Source organism: Cannabis sativa, chromosome 3, assembly GCF_029168945.1.
Source record: "Cannabis sativa cultivar Pink pepper isolate KNU-18-1 chromosome 3, ASM2916894v1, whole genome shotgun sequence".
Taxonomy (NCBI): domain Eukaryota; kingdom Viridiplantae; phylum Streptophyta; class Magnoliopsida; order Rosales; family Cannabaceae; genus Cannabis; species Cannabis sativa.
Window position 1 is genome coordinate 53,398,249 of NC_083603.1, and position 7,447 is coordinate 53,405,695.

At 29.5% G+C, this 7,447-nt stretch overlaps 1 long non-coding RNA gene across 2 annotated transcripts; it reads right to left on the bottom strand.

Moving 5' to 3' along the window:
- Positions 1-4,133: 4,133 nt before the first annotated feature.
- LOC133035810 (uncharacterized) lies at positions 4,134-5,955 on the bottom strand. Of its 2 annotated transcripts, none has more exons than XR_009686896.1 (2): positions 5,037-5,955; positions 4,134-4,487 (listed from the first exon to the last, which is right to left on the bottom strand). It is a non-coding gene; the product is annotated as an uncharacterized LOC133035810 (long non-coding RNA). The 2 variants fall into 2 exon arrangements; XR_009686897.1 differs by having other exon boundaries at positions 4,134-4,583.
- Positions 5,956-7,447: the final 1,492 nt, after the last annotated feature.

The following is a 7,447-nucleotide window of genomic DNA, read 5'->3' on the forward strand; positions in this document are numbered from 1 at the left end:
CACCAAGAAAAGAAAGTTGACTATCTAGACGGGTGCCAATGCCACCTAAGTAATGTTGTACTCTCTCCAATCTCAATCACTCTTTATTCTTTTCAAGTCAAAATTCTATGATCAACTTTATTTCCCTCTATGTCCATTTATTTACTCAAATTTTTGTACCATACATTAGCTAAAAACGTGTTATTTCTAAGCTTTTTTTTTAAAATATATATATATATATATATATATATATAGTAGCAGCTCTACTAAATGATCTTAAGATTATGTCATTTAAAAAAGAAATCATTGCCAAAAGAAAATATAGAAATCAGTGAAATTGATAAATTTTGAAATGTAACAAGGTTTTGAAAAGTTGCGAAATCACATGCTCATTTACAGTTAGTTACAAATTTACAATAAATTCATTAAACAATAACTTAATTATCAGTTAATTACTTATTCAAATGTGCAAGATAAATTTTGTTTTTGTTGTTGTTTTTTTGACGAGAGTAACCCAAAAGATACAATAATAAGCTCAAGTTACAGTGTTCAAATTTGGAGAAGAATCTTTCTAGACTAATTCCCTATCTAGCCCTAAAGCTTTCTTTGCCATATGATGGGCATGCATATTACAAGATCTTGGCAAATAATTTAAAGAAACATTAGGGAAAGAAGACAAGGAGCTTTTAATGTCTTCAACAATGTCTGCAAGAGCTGAGAGGTCTTTCTTTGTGCTCTTCACTTTGCTTACCAGCTGCTTGGAATCAGTGAGAATGTTAGCAAGGGGTATTCTTATATTGCCGCACCAGGTTAGAGCCAACCTTAGAGCCAAAGCCTCTGTCGTAGAAGAAGTGGCCTAAGCTGCTATAGGCGCTGAAAGACCAGCTATTACATTACCATTCCAGTCCTTGATTACCACTCCAAGCCCGATCTTACCATTCCCTGCATTAATAGTTGTATCAATGTATAACTGGTAAGATCCTACATCATCCTGGTTGTGTTCTGCTAGATTGTGTGAGTGTCAACTTGGTGTATAGTCAATTCTCTTGGACTGGGAGTTCCTGTAATCCATTAAATAATTGTTGGTCCAATTCACTAAATCCTCACCAGTCATATGAACCCTCCTGAAAAGCTTTTTATTTCTATTTTCCCAAATAGCACACAAAGTACATAGTAACAAAGTAAAATCATCATTATTTAAAGTAGTAATTCCACTCAAAATAAATTCTCTAACATCTAGATTTCTATGGTGAAAATAAAAGTGATTTAGAGAAGAAAGTTTCCAAACCTGTCTCGCTCTGGAGCAATCTAGTAGTGTATGAGTTACGGTTTCAAAAGAACACTTACATGAAGAGCAAGAGGGAGAGGAAATATTTTTTTTTAACAGAGATTAGATGCAGTAGGAAGGATATGATAAAAAGCTTTTCAACCAAAGATTTTAATCTTGAGAGGGATACACAAATTCCAAAATTTTTTCCACCAGCTATTATTAAAACAGATAAATTTTGTTGTTTTGTAATTTTAAAGGAAAGTTATCTTATAATTCAGTGTTTTAATTATTATTCATAAATCACCATAAATTTAAAAGAGAACTTTATGATACTATTTAAATAATAAAATTTGTATATATATAATTAATTTAACATTATATATTTTGAAATTATTTTTTTTTAGTTTTAATTGAGAGAAAAAATAAGTATTTAGGAGTGAATATACTTTTTTTTTTTTGAAAAGGAAATTTAATCCTTAAAAAAAAGAGAGAGAGAGAGAGAGAGAATTACAAAAGAGTATGCATTTAGAAAGTCACTCTTTAATTGAAATATTTAGAGTAATAAGTTTTTTTTTTTAATAATTCTTTTTTAGAAGCCAGTCATTCTCATCTCTTACTTGGTAAGACATTCTTTGGGAAAGAGAATTGCTCATTGAGGGGCTAGGCTTTAAAATTAGGAATGGATTCCATGTTTAAACTTGGTTGGATAAATGGATTCCAGGGCATACTAACTTCAAACCGTTCTCTTTTTCGAGTCCTGTTACACTTCATGTGGCCACCTTATTATAGACCAAAGAGAGTGGAATCTATTGCTTCTTAATGCATTTTTTCAGCCTATAAATGTGGAAAAAATTATTGCTATCCCACTGAGTTTCTTTCAATTAAAGATCGATTAATTTGGCACCATACAACAATAGGTATTTACACGGTAAAATTTGGTTTCCATTTGACTGAAACATTGCAAATATCAATGAGTCTTCACCTTCTAATAATCATATAGATTGGTGGAAAACTTTTTAAGGTTTAAAGCTGCTTCCAAAGGTTAAAATATTTACTTGGAGGGTGTTGTACCAGTAGCAGCTGCACTATTAAGAAGGAAAGTCATCGATTTTGCAACATGTTCCATGTGTTCAAATGCTTGGAAATTAATTGGCCATGCCTTATTTGGTTGTTGAAGAGAAAAGTTGGTTTGGAAACAAACTAAGTTCACCATTGATTATCAACAAGCGCAAAATATGATGAATGGGGATTACTTGATCCAATTATCTTCCTTGCATTCCAAAGCTAACTTTGAAGAAATAATATGCATAATGTGGACCATTTGGAAAGAAAGAAATAGAGTTCTTCATGGGGGATTTCGAAATGACGGTGTCTACACAACTACCTTTGCAAAATCTTTTCTTGAAAAATATCATCGAGCTAAAGGGCGTAACACGCCACACACTGCTGTAAAAGACTCGGCCAGAACCAAATACACAACAACAAGGCAAAGGAACTTTTCACAGCAGCCACATGAGAGGATTCCATGGAGGCCATCAGACAATATGGGGTTCAAGATGAACATAGATGCAGCTGTTAACTCAGAGTCAAATGTCTTAGGGGTGGGGGCGATTATAAGAAATCATCAAGGACATGTTGTAGCTGCTTTCTCTAATCCAATACAAGGATGCTTCAGATATGATGAAATGGAGGCTAAATCACTTTTTTATAACCTCAATTTGGCATTGCAATTACAACTGCCGATAACTCAAGTCGATATTGATGCTCTATGAGTTTCAACTGCTTTAAACTCTACATCTAAGGAATTATCAAGTTTTTCTAATTTAATTTTAGATGTTCATTATGTTTTATCCTTTTTCTCTGGAGTTATTATTTCTCATGTTAAGAGAAATGCTAACCAAGCTGCACATGGTTTAGCAAAATATGCTCTAGAGTTTAATGAAGATGTTTGTTGGATGGGTGAAATTCTCGATCTTATTTTCTCTGTTGTTGTAAACGAATCTTAAGTTTTAATAACAGCGAAAATTTCTAAAAAAAAAAATGTGTTATGTGTTAAAGGTGGTAAATGAATGATACCTTAAATTTGCACTTAAAAGAAAAATAATAGTTGAGTGGTTTTCTAAAAAGCATTGTTATTCGACACTACTAGTGCTTAGTAACTTCTATAGATGGTACCCAACAATTAGTTAATAATATTCTCTAGAAACTATTTTCTTAAGTTATATAGGATTCGATATTTAATTATTTGAGAAGGGTATTTAGATACTTTTTAGCAATTTCTTTTCTTTTTTATTAGGCTAATTAATAATTTTTTTACTCGAATTTTGACATGTACTAAATTATGCTCCATGAACTTTTAAGGTCGTTAAAAATTCTCCCTAAACTATTGAGATTGTTAGATTTTAATTTTAGTAAAAAATTTCTAACATGGATGAAAATTCAGGGGGCATGATTTAGTGCATATCAAAATTTGAGGGACATGATTTGGTAGATATCAAAGTTTAGGGAGCATAATTTAGTACATAAACAATCACTGAAACAGTAAAATTAAATAAAATTAGACAAAAGTCGTTAAATCTAATAATATCAATAGTTCAGCTGAAAAAAATCCTATTAGCCTTTTTATTATTACTAGTGGTAGGGCACGTGCGTTGCACGTGCTCTACACATTATTCATAAAAAAAAACATTAAATCTCTAGACAAGAATATAAAATTCTACCCCATGAGTGTTAATTTAAGATATACTTATGGTTCATTCTTTCTGAGTAATGAAAGTCACGGGTAATTTTTTGTAGAGGTGAATAGTTTCAATACGTTATAATTTTATTTATTTATTTATTATTATTTGATAATTTTGGTTTCATAAAATGAGCCAAAACGGTCTAAAAATCTACAAAATCTGTGTGATATGAATTTTTTTTTAGGAGATCTACAATCAGAATTACATCCATAGTACTAATTAGGATGAAGCTCCATTATACCAGCCACATGAAATCTTCTCAAACAAAAACTTTATTTCCTTGCAAAGCTCCTAGTCTTCAACTCACTAATGAAATCTAGATATTTATAATAAAACCAAACCTGTGTCAAAATATAAGCTGAACCAAGGCAGCAATAATAGCCAAAGCCAAATTAGCATTGTGAAAACACCAAAGCTAAATTAGCATTGTGGAAACACCAAAGCCAGATTAACATTGTGAAAACAGCTACGCTCCTTGGCATCACAACACATTGAACCTGTTCACAAAAATTCTAGCCATGACTTTTGGGTACCATTACTTCATTCCCAAAAGCTACATCAAAAACTCAGCCAACCATCAAGAGGAGCCATATCTATAAAAAAATTTAACCCTTAATATATATAAATTTTGAATATCAAAGTAATACATAGACATAAGAAAGCATTTCTTACAGTTGTGAAGTAACAATAGGAAAAAAATTTAAAATACATACTAAGATTTGAGCGATGAAAGCAACATACCTGAATAATGAACACAACAAGAACTGAAAACTAACAGAGAAAAATGACAATAATTATATTACATACAACTGAAAGCTACTGTTGCTAAATATAGTTTTTTTAGTTAATTTAAACCCTCTTTTCTAATTGGTGAAGAAAAAGTTCAATATAAAAAATTTCAGTTTAAAAATCATTGAGACAATTTTACAGAGACATAGAGCATATTAATCATAAACATGAAATAAATAATTTAATTTCAAGAATCACACAAATTAATAAAATCACATACAAAAATATTGTAGATGTAGGATGAAGAAAGTGTGTACCATAGATGGAGAGATAATCTTAGAAAGAAACCTCTCCAACTTGAAACTTTAAAATGAAGTTGACATTGAGGAGTCACCTTCATAAAAGAATGTAGTTCTGGCTTCCATGGCCAAATGACACGGAATTCTGCATAAACCCCAAAATCTTCAGTACTTTACTTTGCAGTTAATTTGTTTTTTAAAATATATATAGGCTTAATATCCAAATTTTACATATCAATCAAAAAATTCAGTAAATAAGTTAAAAAATATATGACATTTTCCTTATCAAGCTTGTTGGAGCCGAAGATTTGAAGCCTCTTGCTTCCTTCCATTTATCATATGTTAATTTGTCAAACATGCATTGGAATCAACAAATGAAAATCTTTCTTGGTCCAATTTCAAAAAGCTCAACGAGGAAAAGAAAAAAGCACTAAGAGCATGGAAACAGAGATTTAATGAAAATAAAAACAAAATAGTTGTAACCTAGGTGAGTTATATCTAAAGCTATATTCACACATCATAACACCTAAAAGAAGTAATGATAGGTTTATCAAAACTAATAAACTATTTAAATTTCCTCTAACCTCAATATCTATAAGAATATAAAATAAACTAATAAACTACTCTTAACTGGTAGCAAGAAACCTAGAATCTACATCAGGAACAACAAAACTCACATCACTCTACATCAAGGGCGAAGTTGCGAAGATTTGGAGATGGAAGAAACTGATCAAAACAATTGCAATGAAAGGAGCCCTCAGACAAGTTACGGGGAGAAGATGAGTTCTGGAGATCCCAAAATCGGCTAAAAGAAATACACCAACAAAATTAAATAGCACTGTAGCAAATTTGTGGATTGGGTTTGAGATTTAAGGGCTTCAACAAAGAAAATGGGTTTATGGGGTTGGGTTCGCATGCGTTGTCCATCTCTGTGGTATTGCATTGGGCGAAGCGAAGTAGAATGTGATAATGACAAAAATAAACAAAATTAAGTGTGAAAAAGACTAATAAGCCTATAAAATAGCTGAAAAATAAGGACATAATAGTATATTAAGCAGAGGCGAAGAAGAGCCTTATCCTACATATATTAAAAGAGTCAATAAATATTACTATTCATGAAAAGGTCAACCAAAACTAATCGTTTAATGAGATTGCACCTTTTATTCCTTCCATGCACCTATATATATTAATAAAATTATTCACCAATAAAAAATTTACTACACTTTTCATAATTATATACCCCCTCTCTCATCTATTCTACATTTTATCACTATTTTCTTCCTTTTTTTAAACTTATTTATGAATCTACATTATTGAAGAAATCAGTATATTAGTTTTTTTTAAAATGTATTTTACAATTTAATAATAAGAAACCACAATAAATTTCTTTAAATAAAAATAATTTTATTCTAAAAAGGAAAGTAAATTTATAAATAATTACCAAAAAAAAAAAAAAACTAATAATGTTTAAATGACTACCAAAAATACTATTTTTAGTGATATTTTCACTAATAGTCCAAACAAAATTACTTGTTACTAAAAAGTAATATTTAAATATAAATTGTTATTAATTTAATTTTACTCACAATATATTATTAATAATTATAATTTTTGTGACTAATAATTTTAGTCACGGATTTTTTAAAAATAAGAGCATCAACAATAGGAGCAATTTTTAGTGTTGCTTAAGTAAACCCATTATTAGCTCTTACCCAATTATTTTTTTTTTTTTTTGAAATTATTTCACAAATACAAAAACAACAAAAAACTTACAAAGATACGGTTTCATGGAATTTCAAATATTATTCTTACGATTTTTTTGATTTTATTTATATAAAATACGGTTTTTTTATGTTGTACTCTTGCTAATTTGTTGTTGATTTTTTATTATCTGTATGTTATTTTTTGTTGTTATTTTGATGTTATTTTTATGTTACTTTTATGTAGTTTTCTCGTTATTTTCGTGTTGTTTCTATAAAAAATTGTAAAAATATATACAAAAAATAATTAAACGTAAAAATGTAATTTTTTTTACATTTTTACCTTATGTAATTATTTCAATTTTTTTCTTTTCATAAAAAGAAAAGAAAAAAGCAGAGCACCATAACTATACAACAACGACTCAATTACGTTAACTTTACAAATTTCTCTACCTTTCTCCTCTACCTCCACCCTGAACAAGTAACTCCTCATACAACTCCCATTGCTTTAATGTAGGAATGATGATTTATGTTAACACACAATTTTTTTTTATTTTAATCACAAATTTAATTGTTACCAAAAGTATTTTTTTTTTTTTTGAAGTGTATATTAACTTAAATACGCATATGTTTACCATGACAAAAAATACATATTTTTAATTAATATTTATAGCTTACAATAAAAAATTTACTGTTAGACTTTCACGTCCTACCTCATCTCATCTCTTT